The 22,247-nt window shown below is 35.5% G+C and overlaps 1 protein-coding gene across 9 annotated transcripts in view; it reads left to right on the top strand.

Annotated features, from left to right (window-relative positions):
• The window catches only part of SYT14 (synaptotagmin 14), an 86,834-nt gene that overhangs the window by 41,077 nt on the left and 23,510 nt on the right, over nt 1-22,247 (top strand). The gene's annotated exons all lie outside the window — the stretch shown is intronic.

Genomic DNA, 22,247 nt, shown 5'->3' with positions numbered 1-22,247 from the left:
CTCCCTACTAAGAGGAATATAAACATAAAGTATCAGAATATCTCACCAATGTATCCAATTTTCCTAGCAATTTCCTTTCTTCACTTGGAAATCAAACATGGACTGAAAGATATCCATTTTGTGGGAAAACAAAGTCTATTGTTGAAAGTGCTTCTCCAAATAATGGACAAGTCCTTTATTTGGCATGCTCTCCTGATAAGGATATTGTCCATTGTATCCGAAATCTGCTACTCAAGTCTGTTAAATTGAGGTTTTACTCTGATACAGCTTTGTATAATAATTGTATGCAGAAGATAAGAGTATATGTCTTAGATCTAAATAACTATAAACAGCAAATAAAAATATTGCTGTTATATATTGGGTATATTAAATATTGGACTTCATCTATGAACTTCTGTGAAAGCTAATGGAAGACACTGAGAAAAATAATAACATATCACACTTTCATTTAAATGCCATCAGACAATGTTGACCCAGTGGCCACAAAATAGACCTCAGCCTTCTGATCTACCAATGATGTATCCATTGGTAGATAGGTTCAGGTTCATCCACCTTGCTGCTGTTCATTCTCTTTTTACTTTTCCTTCCACCTTTCCCAGCATTATAGAGTTCCCAATGCTTTTTGCACCATGTATTTAGAATATAATATGAGTCTAGTTCATCTGTGCTTTGAATTGTTTTGAGATTCCTATTTTCCTGAGTATAGTCTACAGCTTGATATGATAGACACAATAAAAGGTTTTTCTATAAACAATGTATATTGATTCCTTTTGGGGTTTAACTTAAATGATCCAACGTATGACAGCAATTTTGTCTCTTGTTCCCCAGTCTTATTTAAAGATCACTTGGACATTTGGAATGTCCCTTTTCATGTAGGACTCTAAACTGTACTAAATGATGTTGAATGTTATTTTGCTGATATATGAAATTAAGGATGTTGTATGATAGTTTGCACACTCTGTCAGGTCTCCTTTCTTTGGTATTGGTATATTAGCCACTGTTTCATTTTCTAAATTTGCTAACATAGTTTGGTTAGAACTTTTACATTAATCTGTTGTTATATTTCTATAGATAGTCCCTCAATGAAAGTATCATTGTGATCTATCCAGTTGTGATCAACTCTAGGGATCAGTGCTCCTGTCTATTTCTTAGCTGAGGGAGCCACCATTGTCCGAAGACTTTTCCATGGTCATATGGCCAGCATGACTATATGCCAAGGTGCACAGAATGCTGTTACCTTCCCACCGAAGTAGTACCTATTTACCTACTCACATTTACATGTTTTCAAACTGCTAAATGGGCAGCTGGGGAAAATAATGGCAGCTGACTCCGTCATACAGTGCTTGGGTCTTGAACCCAGGCTGTCAGGTTTCCAACTGACAAGCTCAGCATCTTTAACCACTGAGTCATCACACCCCCTTCCCTCAATAACTAGCCTTTTGATTTGGTTACCAAGTCTTGACCAAAGTGTTTCTTCTTCTAATAAAAGAGATTCTTATAAGTAAGTAATACTTCTAATATCTAAGTATCTTAGATATTGATATCTACTGTACAGAATGTCAGTATACACCTTCTACCTCTTTGATTTACTTTGAATCAGTTAATATTTAACTATTGATTTCTCTAGCATAGTTGTTTGAGATTGAAATCTCCTTATGAGTTCAGAGATCTTTTGAAAGACTTTCCTTATATTGATGCCTGTCTCCATCATCAATATTTTTACAAATGTCATTGTAGTGCGTTTCTTCTCTCTTATAACAGTTCTCTGAAATTCTTGGTTTTGGCTTTTTGACTTAGCGGTTTTGATTGTTTTGACATAGCTTTGCTTTCTTCTTTTTCTTGTTCTTTGGCAGTTTTGTTTCACATTCATCTTTAACAACTTTGATTTCATTCCATGGTTCTTCTGGTACATTATTAATGAGATTCAGGACTAGAAAACAATTCATGATGTTCTCCTTGAAAATGCTCAAGATCATAGCTGGAAATTGGTTGATTTTCTGCATTAGCTTGATTCAGAGCTTCTATATGAACAGTTCACAATTTATTCCATATCACCCCCTGGCCATGATTTTGCTGTTGTGACTGAGCTCTTATTTTTCTTCAATCAACAACATATTCAATTTGACTTCTATGTAAGGTAGTCCTCAATCATAACTGCCCAGAATTGTGTAAATTGTAAATTATGCCAGTTATGTGATTGACCATGCTTGATTTTATGACTACTTTTGTGGCATCTTAAACTAACACCATAGCCATTAAGTAAACACCAAGGTCATTAGGTAAATCCATTTTCTCCATTGGGTATTTGTTTTGTTTTTTTGCTAGAAACTGGAAGTCAATGCTGGATTCTGGCAAAAAGCTTTGTAACTTGTGGTCATGGGACTGTGAGATGCTGCAAACGGCCATAAATATGGGCTGCTTGCCAAGCACCCAAAACATGATCATGTGACCACAGGGGTAGCTGTTGGAACTTGAAATCTGGGTCATAAGTAGTACTGTGGAGGTCCATCATAACTTTCAATAGTCACAAGTTGAAGACTAACTGCATTCCATCTGGCGATATTTGTGTATATACTATCAGTGCTTAAAGCCTAAATTTGGATAATAGTGGCTGATATTATTGGGTCTTTGGCTGCATTGTACCCAGGTACTGTGTTTGTTTTAATCTCATGCTCAAGTACCTTAATCTCATGCTTACAAGTATTATAGGTTTTAACTGAGTGGGGTAGCCTGCCTTTGCTATCATATCCTCTGGCCACTCCACCACCCTTTCCCAACATTTATTTGGTAGTAGCTCAGTCTTTTAACTGGAAATGTAGGAAGAATAAGGTTTGCAGCATTGCTGAGTCTCATGGTAGCGCTCTCATTTCAGTAGTCTGAGATAATTATTTGTATCTTGACTAGATTTGCTCTTGAACATATAGCCAAAATTCAGCTAACAAAAGTATATTTTTACATCTAATTTGTCTACTGGCATATAATTCAAATGAATGAGTTTAAAATAGCATTCTGCTTTAATTGTTTTGCTCAGTTTGCATTCGAATCCTTAAATGAAATCACTCTTGACAGGCTGCATTATAAATTTGTATATAAATTATATGTCCTTATTTTCACACAAAATCTATATAGGAACATGTATAATAATTAATAAGTACATTAATAAAATAACTACTTTTCATCTTTAGAAACAGTCTTTCAACTGTAGATTTGCCAGTCATTATTATTACATGGAGCAGAAGCAGGCCTGATTAAAAAGAATTGATGAGAATAACAATGAAATGAAAGATCAGACAACAAAGGGATATCTGAAATGCTTTTAAGACATTTTTCATGACAGTTCAGATTTTAAAATAGAAAGACTTGCAAAGAAAAAAAACAAATATAACCATTTCTCATAACCAAGTGTCTTTTTTCTTTCCCACTGTCTTTCCCCCCCTCCTTCAAACAATTCAGCATTGAAGTTTTCTAGCTACAAGCTGTCTTAATTAAAAGCAACAATAGATTGCAGGCTTTTGGAGAACGCTGGTACAGTATTTGTAATGTATTTATAGTTAGGAACATTAGAATATTTCTACTACACTAGGTCACCTTCCATCGGAGTCACTTGCATAGCTCTTATTTATTGTAATTGATCTGAAGATTTTGAAGATTGTTTAAAGCTGAATTGTATTCCAGTCAAGCAGTTTTCATAATCTATGCCTTTATGGGGAGTTTAAAAATTCTGTCAGCTTCCATTAATTCTGTGGTAAAGGATTATTATGTCTGCAATCTTTCTTTCTTCACTTCTCTTTTTACTATTGAGCAACTTGTTTGACTTCTATTCATCTCTGCTCGAAGTTATGAAATATATCTTAAACAGAAGAGGACTATAGTGTCCATGTGATTTTTAAGACTCACAAAATCATTTGGAGTTTCAAGCACTATACGACGGTATTATGGTGAACTACCGTATTTTTCAGACTATAAGATGCACTGGAGTATAAGAGGCACCTAGATTTCAAAGAGGAAAACAAGAAAAAAAAATAGTTTTTGGCTTCCACATGTCCAAATTTTGCTCTCCCCGGTCCCCAGGAGCACTCTGCAGGCCTCCCAAACCCTCTGCCCGGCCCATTTTTGGTGAAAACGGGACATGCAGTTGTGGTTTCGGGAGGCCAAAAACTTATAGACTTATTTGGTCTATAAGACGCACTGACATTTCTAAACAATTTTTTTTGGGGGGGAGGGGGAAACTGCGTCTTACAGTCTGAAAAATATGGTAGCTCAGATTTTGGAATTTGTGAGAAATTATGTGGGTCAAAAGAAGCCAAAAAGATTTTGTCCCCTTCACCTATGCACATATATTGGGGTCTAAATTTCTGTACAGCTCCTCTCTGGGGTTTTTTCCCCCCTATGTCTTTTTCAGTATCCTAATTATTTCTTGTGGTTTTCTGAAATTTTAAAGGAATCCCTGTATAGTGAACTGGTGACCAGTGTATGAAAAAAGCTACATGATCTGTAAATGGCATCTTTGTCATTCATTATTTACCACAAAGGAACCGTATATTTTTTGTTCAGGAAGATACTTGAATGTTTACATTCCTTTGTACTCCATTTTAAATTGTTTTTTTGTGTAGAGCTACTTTGAAAGCATTCCAATAATAGTCAGGTTCTGTATTTTCCAACAAGTGCTCTAGACATTGTCTATTTGTGACATATATTAATTAATTATATTAATTAATTAACCTTGCTGGACACAAACAGTGTTGTTTAAATAACAACAGGATTTAAATACAGGTAGTCTCAAACTTACAACCACAACTGAGCCTGGAATTTTGGTTGTAAGTTGTTGCGGTTATAAGTTGAATCACCATGTGATCCAACTCAATTTTATGACAGTTTTATAACAATCATCAAGTGAGTCACCATGGTCATTAAGCAAATGATGTGGTCATTAAATGAATCACATGTTTGTTAGCCTGAATCCAATAAACTTTTTATTGGATAAAGTTTATCCAATAAACTTTTTAAAATCATTTTTTGCTGGAAAACAGCAGAGGTCAAAAAATCCAATTTGGAAAATTAAGGACTTATTATACTTTGCCCTAATAAAATGTATTCTCCTTTTGTTGCTTTTCTGTTTTTGTTTTTCAGGCAGCTATCTACTGTTTTGCATTTACTATGTGACTTTTCTGCCTTTGTATCAAGGCAGTTAAGTAATTATTTTCTTTATAATAGTTCTTTTCACTATTAGATTTTTGAGTTTATGTTCTTAATATAGTCTCCAGTGCTTGGATCTGTTAATACCTAGGCCAGTGATGGTGAACCTTTTCAGCACCGAGTGCCCAAACCAGAACGTGCACGCACTAGAGTGCCGGAAATCCAAAGACCAGGTGGCTGGTGCACATGTTGGCTTCGGGTTTCTGGCACTCCAGCGCACTCAAAGATCAGGGAGCCGGTGTGCATGTGCATGCTGGAAACCCAAAGCCCATGTGGCTGGTGCATGCATGCGCATCCGCCACCTGGTCTTTAGGTTTCCAGCACTCTGGCATGCACGAAGGCCAGCTAGTCAGCACACGTGTGTGTCGGAAACCATAAGAGCAGCTGGTGACAGCACGCGTGCCCACAGTGAGGGCTCTGTGTGCCACCTCTGGTACACGTGCCATAAGTTCGCCATCACTGACCTAGGCCATTAGTATGATAGTATACTAAATCAAATCAAAGTCCTACTTACTCAAAAAGTTTATTTCCACTGCAACTGAAAATAATACTGATTACCTTCAGTAGTAAATATGATTTATAAAATTCTTTTTAAAGTAATCTAAATTGATGGTCATTACTACATCTGGTATTCACCAAGTTCTATGTAAAGGTATGTGCCATATGATAAATAATAGTAATAATAATGTGAAATCATTCCATTTATCTATTGCTATTTGACCATATTCTACTTCTTCACAGATCTATTATATCAAATCAATTCCAAACTAAATCAAGTGGAGATCCTATTTTGCATGGAGCCTTATCCCTTTCCCCCCTTTCTTATCAGTGGAGTTTTTCATCCAAATAAGGTCTGCTACAGGGAAGACCATGGTAACGCCTTCCAAACTGGATTACCCTCTCCCTCCCACACTTCCTCTGTTAATTAAAAAAAAAAAAACATTCTAGGCTTTTGCAAATTATTTGAATGACATATTGTTGTGCAGAACTTTTGAATGTACTGTTTTTTCTATGGCTATCCAGAAATCTAGGAATTTGTACAGTGCTTTCTTAAAATGTCCTTTTTTGTTTTACTTGCTAAGTTATTTTAAACTTTGAATAGTTAGAGTTCGTTGATTCGTTTTACAGCCATCATGTTTACTTTATTTTGTAGCAGTTCATCACTTTAACAGAAAGGTACAAATGCACCATTTTATGGATACTGCACATTAATGTCAGCTCTTTACAAAATGCATCAATTTGTCAGATAAAGAAGAAAATTAGTTACACTTTTTAATGTTAAAGTCACACCCTACCTAATTTAGAAGCACTTTTTACTTGAAGTTGCAAGCCTTAGGATACTTATTTGAATTATGCATGACTGCCTACTTTGGAGATCCATTAGCCTGCTGTTTGGATAATGTAAACATGCTCAGAATTTTAAGTATACTGTATGAGTGGCAGATAAAAATAGAGCTCATAACAGTATATATTTAGTTAGATGTAAATCTGAAAGAATAGAAAGCTGAACACTACCAATATTTTGAATATGGAGTGACTATCCAGGTGACTATTATCTGCTCTCTGGTAGTTCTAGTAGGATGAAGGGATAATCGTTTCTTGCCTCTGGACACAAGAGAAGTTGGATCTCTTTCCCCAAATCAGAAAAACTAGAGATAAAGATAAGGAGGGGTGATGAGAACAACTGCAATGTCACAGTGAGGATTAAATTGCTCAGATTTGCTTGCAGTTGGACTCAGATTATAGAGGTCCTATGAATTGGGAGGAATTTGAAAATGTTTGTCCTGATAAAGCGGACAGGGTCCCTAGAGCTGTGAGTTCAGCTTTTTTAGACCCCTGTTTTTCCTGGATGATTATGTTCTTCTAGGACATAACAGGTGATTGGGTCCAGATAATAGTGAATGCTTATCTGTGGGAAGAGACTGTTACAAACTCCTTGTCAGAGTCGGTTGGTTGTCTTTTCCATAAGTGGATATTGCTGGACCTAACAAATCCCTTTTTGGGAAAAGTTGTTGAGAAGGTGGTCAGTTTACAGCTATAGTAGGACCTGGAAGAGGCAGATTATCTGGATTCCTTTCAGTCAAGATTCAGGCCTGGTCATAGTACTGAGATGGTACTGTTCAAGACTGGTCAATGACTTTTGGTATGGTTAGGATAGGGATAGTGCATCCATCTTGGCCCTCAACCTGTTAGCAGCATTTAATATCATTGCTCATAGTATCCTCCTGAGCTGGCTCAGGGAATTGGGAGGTACAATGTTATAGTGGTTCCATCTACATGAAGCCTCAGAAGAAAGTTATCTGTTGACAGTGCACGATCATGAGTATGCTGATGATAGCCAACTATATATCATTGCCCTGGGTTACCAAGGTCCTTTCTTCGTGCCCGGAGCAGGGGTGGGTTCTACTTAACTTTACTATCGGTTCGCAACGGGATCGCTTCACTCGCGCATGCACAGATCACTTCTGATGACATCAGGGTCAGTGGGTGGAACTCCTGCCAGTTTCACTACCGGTTCTATAGAACCAGTCCGAACCGGGGACAACCCACCACTGGCCCAGAGGCTGTGGGGGTCTGAACGGAGGAAAATAGGTTTCAGCCTGTCAAGATTGAGTGGCTGTAGGTTTCAAGGCAACCTGGTTTTGGAGTTTTTCTATCTTTAATTCTGTTTGACATTTCACTTCCCCAGTCAGAGCTGGCAGAAGAATTTTAGCTACATGTTCTAAGGCTGACAAACTTCAATTGTATATTAAGTAACTCTAATACAGTCTTAAGTGTAATGTCAGTGTCATCCAAATTTCATATAGTCCTAATAAATTTTCACTTTACCAATCCCTAATATAATAATTATTCAATACATTCATTATGAATCCGGGAAATACATTTACTCATTAGCTGGATGCAGATGATGCAAATGACAACTTCCAAAAAGCTGATTGCATTTAGATATGCTCTAAAACTGATTAAGATAAAAACAAATAGAAATTGAAATGGTCTTGAGATCATCTTTATTTTCTGAAAAGTACGTTAACTCTTTGATTTCAGTAGTGAGCATAGCACTTCATTATGGTGGACAAATCATTGTACACCTGCCTGCTACTATGCTATTATCCATTTATGGATTAATCAGGTTATTTAATAGAGGACAGTTATACATTCTGAGGCCTTGGGGTATGGACATCCATAGTGCAAATGAAAAAAATGTATATGAGCACGTGGTAATGCAAACTCGTCCCCTTTTGTACTTGCATCACAATGTACACATGTAAGAGACAGAATTTTTATTGTGCTAGCCTGTTGCCTATTGTGTATTTTGATAAAATCGGCTTGTTGTAGATGTTCCTGCCTGGGACTTCATAGAACCTTTGATATGATTTTCCAAACCCATCAAAAAGTAGCCATTAAATTTACAGTTCTTAATTTACAGTTCTGGAATCATGAAATACCCTGGAGTAACCAATACCATAGAAATAATTCAATTTTAATGAAATGTAAATACAATTAAATTAACTATAGATTTTGTTTTGTTTTTCATTGTGATTCAGATGCCAAGTGTATCCCTTAGGCCTTAAAATATCACACATTTTTGTATTGGAGAGTTAATCTTGTAGAATACAATGAGGATTACTATTTAGAGTGCATTCTTAGATATATCAGCTGTTGAATCTGAAAAAAATGATCGCCACTCATGTAACCCTGAAAGAGACAAAGTGTGTGCTTTCTTCACAAATGCTATAGCTACATAAAATAAACCATCTGTTGCAATTTAATCTAGAAGGTTAACTATTCTTGTTTGTTTATATACAATAAATTCAGATCATCAAATGTTCTTATAATCTGCTTTTGAAGGGTGACATAAAGCATAAATGAATACATAAATGTTGTCTCTTCTTATCCATATTTTATAGAAGATGCATGTAATAGGTAGTTTTAGGATCAATTTGCAAATCAGTATAGGAAGATCAGGGGTTTCCACAAGTGCGTGGAAAAATGATTGGAATTCAATTGTATGGTTCAGCTACCACCTTAATTGTATTGTCCCACTCAGATACCCCTGAGAAGTATCTAACTTTAAGAGAAAGAGAACAAAATTTCTAAAAGGTATGAAAATAACATTGGGTAAAACCTCTGCTTTTAGAAGAAAGTTTGGAAGACAAAGAATGATGAAAATGATTTTGGCTTCCAGAATATAGCCTGAAAAGGCAGATTTTGTTGAAGATGAATCTGAATCTGTTAAGTTTGTTCCACTGAATAATATGTAAAATGTTCTATGCTGTTACATTTATAAGTAGGATTGGTGGGTGACCCATGTTCTAAACTGAGTCTTAAACTGAACGCTGCTTGTATTTTACTTGAGAACTTCATTGTTATTTCTGAAATTCACAAATTACTACCAAAAGAAACAGCAGTATTGAAAGTAAAAACTCAATCTCTCATTGAATTGGCACATTAGGGATCAATGTTATCAATTTTATCTCTGAAATCTATTTAATTCTGTTTTTTAAAACAAAAACAGTTATGATGTATTTAATCTAGAACCTAAGTAGGTATTGTGCAGCTTGTTTCTGAGAGGGGGTAGCAAATTTAAGGAGTGGTATCAAGAGAGCAGAAAACATAGATGGCTCAGATTCCTCCTGTGTGAGTTTCTAGTATTTGATAAGACACACAAAGCAGTTTGGGAGAAAGCATGTCACTGGTATCCATGGCAACTCCAAAGATACTTCAGAACTCAAGGGGATAAAGTGAGCCACAGTAATGGGTCACATTATAAGGGCAAAATTCATAAAAGGCTTAGACATATGCTTGTAATTAATTGTGGTAACAAGAAGATGTGCCAGTTTAAATGGCATTTAAGAGCCTAAAGATATACTAGTTTTAAAAATGAATAGATTCATAAATAAATTTAAAATCTTGCTATTTAAATATACGGTATATATTAGAAGCAAGCCAATTTATTAGTATATAAGATTATATAAGTGTGTTTGTACACATACGTATCAGATGAGATGAAGTCAGGAAAACAAAGGCTCAGAAGAACAAAGACTTGGAACAAAAGTCAAATAAAATAAAAAAAAAGTTTATTTCAACATATAAATAACAAGAAAAAAGTCAAGAATACAATCGATCCACTAAAGAGAGAAAATGGCAAGGAAGTAACAGGCAGTCGAGGGAGAGCAGAGTTGCTTAACTCATTCTTTGCATCAGTCTTCACGCAAAAAGAAACTACAGATCAACCTACCAAAAACATAGACTAGAATACAGACTAGAAATAAAAATTAAAATAAGAAAATGGTAAGAGAAGACCTGTCTGTTCTGAATTTAAATCATCGGGACCTGATGGTTTATATCCCAGAATTCTGAAGGAGGTGGCAGATGTTACCTCAGAACCATTGTACCATATCTTTAAAAAATCCTGGAGCACCAGGGAACTACCAGAGGATTGGAAAAGAGCTGATGTGCTTCCCATCTTCAAAAAAAAAAAAAAAAAAAAAAGCCTAACATCAATAACTGGGAAGATATGGGGAGGGGGGGGGGACAAAAGTTATAACTAGTAACCAGCATGGGTTTGTTAAAAACAGGTCATGCCAAACCAATCTTATTTCTTTCTTTGGACAAAGTGACTAAATTAGTAGACCAGCAAAATGTTGTGGACATAGTATACTTAGACTTCACTGAGGCATTCAACAAAGTAGACCATAATCTACTTCTTGGCAAACTAGAAAAATGTGGAATAGACAGCATCACCACCAGATGGATTTTTAACTATCTGACAAATAGCCAACACCCCAGAAGACAAGCTCAGGATCCAAAAAGATCTTGGCAGACTTGAAAAATGGGCCCTATCCAACAACATGAAATTTTATATGGAGAAAAGTAAGGGTTTTCACCTAGGCAGGAAAAACCAAAGGTACTAGTACAGATTAGGTGAAACCTGGCTCAAAACCAATAACTGTGGGATCTTGGAGTCTTAGTGGACAATCACTTAAATGTGAGCCAGCAGTGTGCAGCAGCAACCAGAAAAGCTAGTACAATCCTTGTAATACATTACAAAAAAGATGCTGAGATTTTGGAAAAAGTGCAGAGAAGAGCAACAAAGATGATTAGTTGCTAACTAAGGGCCTGGAGAGAAAAATGTATGAAGAACTGTTGCAGAAATTTGGTATGGGCAGTCTGCAAAAAAAGACTAAGGGTAATATAGCAGTGTATGAAGGGCTGTTGCAAAGAAGAGGGGTCAACTTATTTTCCAAAGCGCCAGAAGGCAAAACAAGAAACAATAGCTAGAAACTAACCAAGGAGAGAAGAAACCTGGAATTAAGGAGAAACCTAACAGTGAGGACAATTAACCAATGGAACAGTTTGCTGTCAAAAATTGTAGGTGTTTCATCTCTGGAGGTTTTTAAGAAAAGAGTTGACAGCCACCTATCTGAAATGATATAGGGACTCATGCTTGAGCAGGGAGTTGGACTAGAAGACCTCCAAGGTCCCTTCCAGCTCTATTCTGATTTCAGGCAAACAATATTTCTTGCAGATCTTCCAAAGCACCTTTGTTGCTACTTTGTCATGCCATCTATGCAATCTTCTTGCAGCAGCTAACTTGGTGGTCCACTGTTCTTTCAGCTTTTTGCAGAGATGCACTTGCTGTCTGTTGCTGTCTTCTCAATTCTGGCTTTATACATGCATGCATTTGTTCTTAAGGCTTGATCTTGTGCAACCAGAATTAGCCTCTCTGTCTCTTTCTTCAATTTTCCTGCTTTTAGCCATTATTATCTGCTTTGCCTGCTATTTTTAAAAAAATGTTCTGGCCATGTAATATTTTACCTTGCCATGTCTCTTTTCTGTTTTTCATTTAGTCTTTCTTGTAGGCTAGTTTGGTCTCTCCAGTACTCAGTAAGCCCTCAGGGTATACTAGCTTCAGTGCATCTTCTTCACTGTCTTTCAGATATTCATCTAATGCCCTTTTTTCTTCTTCAACTATTGGTGTACACCCACCTATTTTCATCAGTAAGTAGTGCCTATCAACATTGCTGTGTGGATAAAAGATATGATTTATTGTCATTATTTTTCTGCTCTTGTCACGGGCTTTAGTTCTATCTCAACCCAGTTCATTATTCCAGGTGTATATCTAATTACTGGAATTGGCCAGGTGTTAATTGTCTTGATGTTATTTCCTCCACTGACTTTGGACTTTAACATATTTACTCCAATGATGTATACTCACTTCTAACCTTTTGATTTCAATGTGCTTGATATTGTCAATTGAAGGATTCTGAGTTATTTATAGTGATTGACTTAATCCAGTCTCTTGATGTTATTTCCATAAGGCATCTTGATTTCTTCTGTTTTCACTATTTTTTCCCTGTTTATTTATTTATTTATTTATTGGTTCGATTTATATGCCGCCCTTTCTCCGGAGACTCAGGGCGGCTTATAATGCGTTAAGCAATAGCCTTCATACTTTTGTATATACCTGCTTAGTAGGGCTTTCGGCTTCCCTAAGCGGTGTTCTTTTTTATACAAAGTCAGCTTATACCCCACAGTCTGGGTCCTCATTTTACCTACCTTGAAAGGATGGAAGACTGAGTCAACCTTGAGTCTGGTGAGATTTGAACTTGCAGTAATTGTAGGCAGCTGGTGCTACTTAACAGCACTTTAGTCTGCTGCACCACTGTTGATGGTGAGGACAGCACATTTGTTCATTTCCCTTGCAATATCTTGGCTGTATATATGAACAGTGTTGAGCAGCAATTCTGTTTCAGATGTTCTTTTTCTATGTAACTTTAGATAGTTCATGTAAAGGAGATGAGATAGCTGGCAGATGTTTTTGATGTTTGATATACATGGTCTGATTTGTTCAGTATTGATGACAGAGGGATTAGTACAATGACAAACAGTAATGGTAATAATGTCCTTAAAAGATTCATTTTTATTAGGAATATCCTTTTATTAATCTCTCCTATGTTGTCACCATTGACCAACAACTGTGTCTTCTACTGAGACATTTATCTTTACATCAATGTTTCTGATGTAATACTAATGTTTCTACTAACTCCTGTTATTTGTAATCACTTTATTATCCAATTATGTGACAGGGTGTTAATGCCTTGTAATCAATCCAAGCTACATTCAAATTGGTCTTCCCTCTCTTGTAATTTTCCAAAGTCATGTTGTCAGTTAGGAGCTGATCTTTTGTTCCTCTGGTATTTGGGCAGTTTTCTTTCTGCTCGGGTGGGAAGTTCTTGTTTTCAACTTGGTGCTATTGAACTGCATTGACTACCACCCTAGTTAGTAATATGAAAGTTGTTGATAAGTAGATAATTGATCTATAGTTGCCTGATATTGCCACTTTTGTTTCATTATCAGGTAGGTTTTGCCAGATGTTAACCCATCTTCAATTTCACATTCCTGCAATAATTTTGTTAAGCTTAGTAATGAGTTGATGTTTCAACCAAAGACTACATAATTTATCTTCACCTGGTATTGATCAAGTTTTGATTTTCCTTGCTCTTTTTTCCACCATTTCTGCTGTTATTACAAGTTCTTTCATTTCACCTAAAAGAAATATCATCTAAAAAATAGGTATTATTTGGTTCTTCACCTTCTTTTCTTTCATTTGTTCTAATTTGCTTGGATCTGGTCGTAGCTTGCTGAATTTATTTTTCAGCTTGAACTTCCACTTTGATGATGCACTAGTTGGCCTTCTTCTTCTTCTCCTCTTCCTCCTCCTCCTCCTCCTCCTCCTCCTCCTTCTTCCTAGGTGTTCAATTATAATTGCAGCTGTGCTATGCATTAGTTAGTTTCCTTCTTGTGATGAATTGGTCCTCATATTTGATATTACAGTATTGGCATCTTTTAACGCTTGTGCTAGCTGAGTTTTTTGGAACAAGCTTCAGTGTAATCAACCTTATTCAATTGTTTCTGCACTGTTCCAGATACTCAGTTATTCTCTTTCAATTCTTCTACTTCTTTAGTTAGAGGGCATTTTAATTAGTTTTCTTTTGTGCCCTGGGTAGATCTTTGCAATTCTTTCTATTCTGTTTTGTTTCAGTGAATTCTTTATTTCATATTATTAGTCAGCTAGTCTCTGTTCCGTTTTTTTATTATTATTATTATTATTATTATTATTATTATTATTATTATTATTATTATTATTATTATTATTATTATTATTATTATTATAGATGTTGTTCTTTCCAGAACTGGTGCATTCATTTCAAATACTCTCTTATTGGACTTGATTTGTTATAACAGATAATTATTTCTTTGTTTTTGGTCTCTGTCTATTTGTGATGAGTAAATGCCCTTTCCACAGTAGTTCTGCACCTGCTGGCCCATGTTGCTAAGCCAACAGTCCTCAGTCCTGTAACCCTTTTGCCACCAAATGTGACAATGGGAGCTTGAACACCTACCATGGTCCTTGTTGACCATAGTGATGACTGATCTGTCATGGGTTTCTGTAATTGTATCTCACCATATATATATATATTTTTATAGGAGAGACATTCTTTGTCTGGAACCTCTGATAAGACATATGCAGTATGGTTGAACCTCTGGCATTGCTCTCATCTTCTTCAGAAAGCACAAACCCCATAGTCCCATCAAGATAGTGCCTCACTAGGGAGGAGGAGGATGTCTTGAATTTAATTGAGAGAAAATAAATTGCAAGCTACTATGTGTGGCAGCTGAACCAGATTTAAAGATCTAAAAGAACTGAAGGAGCTTCTTGAATGAGAAGCAAAAGGTTTTCAAGGAAAAAAATCAAGAAAGTCCAGTTGCCTTTTGGAAAAGCATCTTTGGGATATCTAAAAGATAGAAGAGTAATTTAGAGGAAATATTTTAATGAAAAAAAAATTCCAAGCTAAGAATTATCAAAATAATCCTGTTTGTAAAGAACCCATCTTTATACATTACAATGCACTTCATCACATTATTTCTTCTTGGTTGCTATAGAAACTAATTCTGTTGCAGCTGTGTGATCACCTCTTAATATTGTAACATTAACTAAAGTGATGTTACAATATGTATTTCTCAGTATAAGTCAAGCAAAGTGCTGTATTCTATGTGGTTAAACCATGGCCTTTATGTTTCAAATGAATTTGAGTGCATAAAGTGTTAATGTAATTATTTTTGAATATTTCCAGAACTATGCTTTTCTACATGTTTAGCAAGTTTGTAAGGAAATTGTATTTTTTTAAACAAGTTGAATAAGTAGAACTGATAGAAACCATAGACATAGTAATCTTATTTTTTATCAGAGTAAAATAAGAGACCAATAAATGTTGTTGTTGTTAATTGTGAAGTCGTGTCAGACCCATCGTGACCCCATGGACAGTTTTTCTGTCCTCTGCCATCCCCTGGAGTCCATTTAAGCTCACGCTGACTGCTTCAGTGACTCCATCCAGCTACCTCATTCTCTGTTGTGTGCCTTCTTCTTTTGCCCTCAATCCTTCCCAGCATTAGGGTCATCTCCAGTGAGTCCTTCCTTCTCATTAGGTGGCCAAAGTATTTGAGTTTCATCTTCAGGATGTGGCCTTCTAAAGAGCAGTCAGGGTTGATCTCCTCTAGGATTAACTGGTTTGATCGCCTTGCAGTCCAAGGGACTTGCAGGAGTCTTCTCCAGCACCATAGTTCAAAGTCCCCAATTCTTTGATGCTCAGCCTTTCTTATGGTTCAACTTTCACAGCCATACATTGCAACTGAGAAAACTATAGCCTTGACTATATGCACTTTTGTTGGCAGGGTGATGTCTCTGCTTTTTAGTATGCTGTCTAGATTTGCCATGGTTTTCCTCCCCAGGAGCAAGTGTCTTTTAATTTCTTGGCTGTAGTCCTAATCTGCTTGGATCCCAGGAAAATAAAATCTGTCGCCAACAAATAGAAAATATAAAACTACAACCCTAATCCGAAAAACACCTCACATAGCAGCAGAGAGTATTGTGATAGTATATTAGAGCATATTTATACCAGAGTTATTCTCAAGGATAATATTAATGCTATATAAGACTAAAGCACAATGAACCTAAGACCATTATAAAATAGACCAAAATCCAAAAATAATGTTTTTTGAAATACATAACTATAATCTAAAAAAGTGCAGCATAATAAAATAGGAAGCAAGGAAGGTTATCATTATAACCAGCTTAGTATTTTGACTGAGGCAGTACAAAACCTAGCTATTGAGTGACTGATGTAGGATATCAAATCTTTTTTTATTTTTTTACAAATTAATTTTTTATTTTTGCTATATAAAGAAAGAGCAACAGTTTCAATATCTATATAAACAGTATGTTGTCTGGTTACAATTTAGTTGGAGCAATCAACATCATTATAGTAATAATGTTCCTTAATAGTAGTCCTACAATAACAGTGTTTTCTCATCATAATAATAATACTTATTAATTGTTAATACTAATTCATATTAATAGTAAAGATGTCATAATTCTCTCAAAGTAAAATTAGTTCTCTTATAATTTACATTGAAACTTCTGTTTTTGTTAGTTAACCATTGATAAAACAAATCCCATATTTCAGAATATTCCATGTCTTCCTTCTCTTTAATTTCAAGTGTTAGTCTGTCCATTTCTGCACATTCTAGTATTTTTTCTATTATCTTCTCTTAAGGGATCTCCACACCTTTCCAATGCTGTGCAAATACAATTCTAGTCGCTGTTAAAATATGTAGTATTAGATACATAATCCCTTTATTATATTTTTCTGATATAATACCCAACAAAAATATTTCTGATTTTAGATCTATATGTTCCTTTATCATTTTTTCTATCCAAGTATGTATTTTTGTCCAGTATGCTTTTGCCTTTGGGCACGTCCACCACATGTGGTAGTACAAGCCTGGAATCTGATTACACTTTCAACATTTTGCAGACATATCTTTAAACATCTTAGCTAGTCTTGCTGGTGGGAAATGCCATCTATAAAACATTTTATATAAATTTTCTTTATATGCAGTAGACATTGTTAATATATAATTTCTATCCCACAGCTTTTGCCATTTATCCAATTCTATAGAATAACCAAAGTTTTTAGCTCACACTATCATTGTTTCCTTTACTTGTTCTTCTTCCATCTAATGCTCATTAAGTGGTTATAAATTCTTTCAATTAGTTTCTCATCAGTTCCTGTTAAAATCTCATCCAATTCTGTTGGTTCTTTATAAAAACCATATGTATTAATGTCTTTCTCATATCTTGATTGTATTTGTACCTGCAACCACCATGCTAAATCTATCCCTTGACTATTCAGTTCCTGTTTGTTTTTCAGTTCTCCTTTCTCATTCAAAATCTCTTTACATCAATGCCTCCATCACAGAGAGCCAGACTGGTGTTTTCAAATAGTATTTTTCTTAATTTTTGCCGATACTGAGAACAGAACATTTTTAATATAGTGTCCTCGGATGTATTTGTGTATTTTGTTTTTCCCATACCATAGGAAGGCGTGCCACCCCAGTTGCAGATCATGTCCCTCCAAAATAATTGTCTGTGTCTCAGAGTTATCCATTCTTTTAACCACGTAAGTGCTGATGCTTGGTAATACAATTCCCAATCTGGCAACCCAAAACCTCCTCTATTATTAGAGTCTTGTAGCAGTTTCAAATCTTCTAAAATAAATTCACAAGTTGCTAGTCCAGTCTTCCAGCATGCTTGCATAACTGGGGTGAACTAAGCAAACATGGCTGACTGTAAAATAACATCTATCCACTCTAAATGAGTTCAAATCACCAGAACTAGGTGGATTATATCCCAGAGATCTGAAGGATCTGGCAGACATGACCTGGGAATCACTGAATCATATGTCTGTAGAAATTCTCAGTCATCCAGGTCATGGTTGTCCCAAAAGTGCTTTTTCAGGAGGCAACTGGACTTTCTTGTTATTTTTTTCCTCTGAAGACGTTTTGCTTCTCATCCAAGAAGCTTCTTCAGATCTGAGAGAATAGTGGAAAATGGAAGGATTTATATTCCTTGCAGATAGCTAATCATTTGCATCCTTTTAGAGGGTCGTTGAAGCACTTGGAGGTTTATCTATGTCCTCTGGGTCACCTGAGTAGTGCTCCTGGTTCCTGTAGTCTCCATTCCCCCCCCTCTGAAATCCATTCCTACTCCCACACCATTCAAAGGGTGTTCATCCCAAATTGTACAGCTAAAAGTCTGTAGAGATTCTCAGTCATCCAGGTCATGGTTGTCTCCTACTTTTTCAGGAGGCAACTGGACTTTCTTATTTTTTTTCCTTGTTGTTGAAACATGTTCAAAGAAAAAAACAACAGGAAAGTCCAATTGCCTCTTGAGCTGGATGACTGAGAATCTCTACAGACCTTTAGTTATACAATTTGGGATGAAGACCCTTTGAATGAAGAGAGAATCAACCTATTCTCCAAAACATCTGAGGGCAGGACAAGAAGTAACAGATTAAAACTGATCAAGGAAAAATTGACCTAGAACTAAGGAAAAAATTCCTGACAATGAGAACAATTAATCAGTGGAACAGCTTGCTTCCAGAAGTTGTGGTTGCTCCTCTACTGGAAGTTTTTAAAAAGAGATTGGAAGCCATTTGTATGGAATGGCATCAGGTCTCCTGCCTGAGAAGGGGATTGGACCAGAAGATTTCCAAGATTCCTTCCAAGTCTGTTATTCTGTATTATATCTTTATCTCAAGATCACTCGCCAGAAATGCCAGAAATGCTCAGTTAATGGAATTTTAGCATATCTGCTTTGCAGCAATGTAGGGGCAAGGATGTATCTAAGTACTGTATAAAGAATGCTTTTCTCAGCTTGGGGGAAGGTGACAGTATGTAAATAGTTCACTAGTTACCATACACCCATTACCAGCCAAATTCTGTTATTCTGGGACTTTATTTATTATTTAATTCAGCATGATATTCCATATCATTCATTATTTGGGTGAGTGTTTGCTAAACCTGATCCCCCCCCCCCCCACCAAACATTAAAAATAGTACTGAAAGTCCAAATGCTGTAGGCTTTTGTTCTGCCACCAATTTCTAGTTTATAAGTGGCAAGCCTGTTGGGAAGAACTGAATTGATCAGCCTCCAAGCTCATTTTTGAATTGTAGGCACTCTTATCTCCAATCTAATCTGGATGTTGGCTTTCCTGTTAGGGTCACAAGAGAGAGTTCTTAAACATTTCATTTGCACTGGCTCCAGTTTGTTCTTCTTGGAATAAATTTCTATTTGCACCCCTTCTAAGTTTTGAGCCAAAGCTTTTGCTTTAATGAAGTTGGTAGTAAATTGGTCACCTTTAGCAACAAAAGAGCATTGAAATTTAAACAAACAAACAAATAAACAAATGCAGTATTAATAGCCTTAGGTACTAGATGTGCTTCATCATGTGTACTCATAATTTGGAATAGAAGACTATCACGAGATATTTGAAGATACTGACTTGTTTGAACCAGTTCCCCTCTATTATCCAGCTTTTGTTCTCATGGCAAAAACTAGAAATTGTTTTGAATTGTTTTGAAATTAGGTACAAGATGGTTTTTCTTGCTTATAGCTCTTTTAAGTTTCATAGGGGTCCATGATATAATAGCAGCATTGTCTGCATGAAAAAGTATGGGGATAGTATGTCCTGCTATTTTGGTGAGCGTGAAAATTAGGATTATATAAAATATTCATCGGAATTTGTGTGTGTAAATAATCAATCTCAGTCCATGGTGGTATATGTCTTCCTCAATCTCTGGTCTTCTACCAGAGGCCTTGGAGTTTTAGGGTTCTCTGTAATAACTTAACTGTTCCTAACACTGTACTCTTCTGAACAGAGAACTCTGACCCTGTTACTGGGATCTGTAGGAGCCACTCTGCCAGTTTAGGAGTCAGAGCTCCAATGGCTCCTACCACCACTGGGACCACTTTGATTTTTTTATTCTCCACATCCTTTTTACTTTCTTTTTCAGGCTCTGGTATTTCTCAAGCTTCTTATACTTCTTCCTTATATCTAATATATCTGTTGAGGACAACATTCAGCAATACCTTTAGCAATACCTATTCCATCTCATTCATATTACCGTGTTCTTTCACTTAACTACAATTTTTTTCCTCCCTAACTTTTGAATATATATAAAGAAAAGAGGAGGAGTTTAATGTTCCCCATAATACTCAGAAGAAAATATTGTGAGTAGTCATTATGCCTTTGAGACACTACAGAAAATACTTATCTAATATTGTTTCACAATTTTTGGTTAAATAAGTTTGCGTCTTTGTTGATATTTGCATAGAATTGGCAATGGAAACATTTTAAAATTTGTTAGAGCAGATTAATATACTACTTTGCTTGCACTAAGGGAAAGAAAATCCATTTGTTTTTGTCTTTTTGTTGCCAGATTAGTTCCAAAATATAACAATATATTATAATGAAAAAAATAAAACTGGTCATAAGAGACCATTGGAACATTTTAATAAAATATAAAATCACTTAGCTTATAAATGGAATAAAATCTTTTTGTTTGTTTATTTCAGAATCATTATTCCCACATTTTACAGCTGTAACTATCAGATTTCTTAGCACTTAAGCTACTCATCAACCACCTTCAAATGGCTTGATTTACAAGCTGTGTAAAACAGTGATTTCAATTTACGCATCAAAACATTTTCTACCAATGAAATCGTTTCTTGCAAGTTTAATTGAGGGTTGAGGGACAAACCTACATACCATATATTATTTTACAAAATATAAATTTTACAAGAGCAAGTTCTTGACAATACCCTTAATGTAGATTCATATGCTAAGGTTTTTCGGGAGAGATGTTCCCAAGATTCTTCCCCCTTCTTGTTGACTTTCCCTGCTGCTAATTAGCCAATATTAATTAATTGCATTGGTGATGAAGATCCAATTGATTTTGTTTGTAAATATCTGTGAGTGAAGTGGGGAAAGAGTGTGCTAAAATCTAGATGCAGAATAAATATTTTCACATTTAATGCAGAAAGTTTAGGGATAAGAAAATGAACTGGAAATTAAACTGTTTAATTCATATCATACATAGTACACACTTCTTACCAATTTCAATATTTTCACTAATGAGGTAGTTTTTGTATGAATTGCACTGAAATGGCTGCCCTTGTTCCTTTCAATAGAATATTTGTAGCTCAGGATTGAACTGTGGAATCCTTGGTGCTCTCTGAGGTTGGTGGTTTTCTTGCAGATGTTTCATTACCAAATTCAATGCTAATATGATAATATGTAGCACTGATAATGTTACCTAGTTTGGTACCAAATCTTCAAGAAAACCACCAAGCTCAGAAAGCTCCAAGCAGCCCTCATTCCTTTATTCTCTCTTCCTTTTTCATTCATTCTGCCAATTTCTCTTTTCCTTCTTCTCCCTAGTATAGAATTGATAAGTAATGGAAAAACTTATTATATCATGTCTTTCATAACTAATTTTCTAGCTTTTGGTGAAGTTTTTTTTAAAAAAACTAAATTTTAATTTCTTTGGTTAAAGAAATAAGAAACTGTCATAGTATTTGTTATACTTTTTACATTTTAGCAGATTTTCCAAACAAAAAATAGCTAAACACATCCCCATTTTGACTTTTATTCCTCTAAGTAGGCTTTTGCATATATTTTATTCATTCACTGGAGTTTCTCCAGAAAAAAAGTGAAACTAGTAACAAGTATATACAGTAGCCAGGATTTTCTTGTTGTTTTTTTTCTAACCACTTAAAAGGATTTTGTTGAATATTAAAAATTATCTTATTTTTTTAAACAGCTAAATAATTAAAATCACATAAAACCACATTATCCATGTTTTGTGTTCTCTTATTAAATTGCAGCACCCACATCTGGGACAGCTTTGGAGATTTCAAAAATCAGATTTGAGGTAGAATTTGGCTTGTAATACTATAGCTTGCCAACGTTGACCCTAGGTGGAACTTATTTCTGGATAATTCTTAAATTGTTTTTGCTTATTAAGTTACAACTACCACAATATTACCTGCTTTCACTTCTCACAACACATATTGATTTTTCTCACTTTGTAAGTTGTCTTTCATATTTATTATTTTCATTGGGAAAATAGATTTTATAAGTAAA

The sequence above is a fragment of the Pantherophis guttatus genome, chromosome 1, assembly GCF_059756535.1.
Source record: "Pantherophis guttatus breed Tessera chromosome 1, ASM5975653v1, whole genome shotgun sequence".
Taxonomy (NCBI): Eukaryota; Metazoa; Chordata; class Lepidosauria; order Squamata; family Colubridae; genus Pantherophis; species Pantherophis guttatus.
The sequence above is the reverse complement of the archived record's forward strand: the minus strand, read 5'-3'. Positions and strand labels throughout refer to the sequence as shown.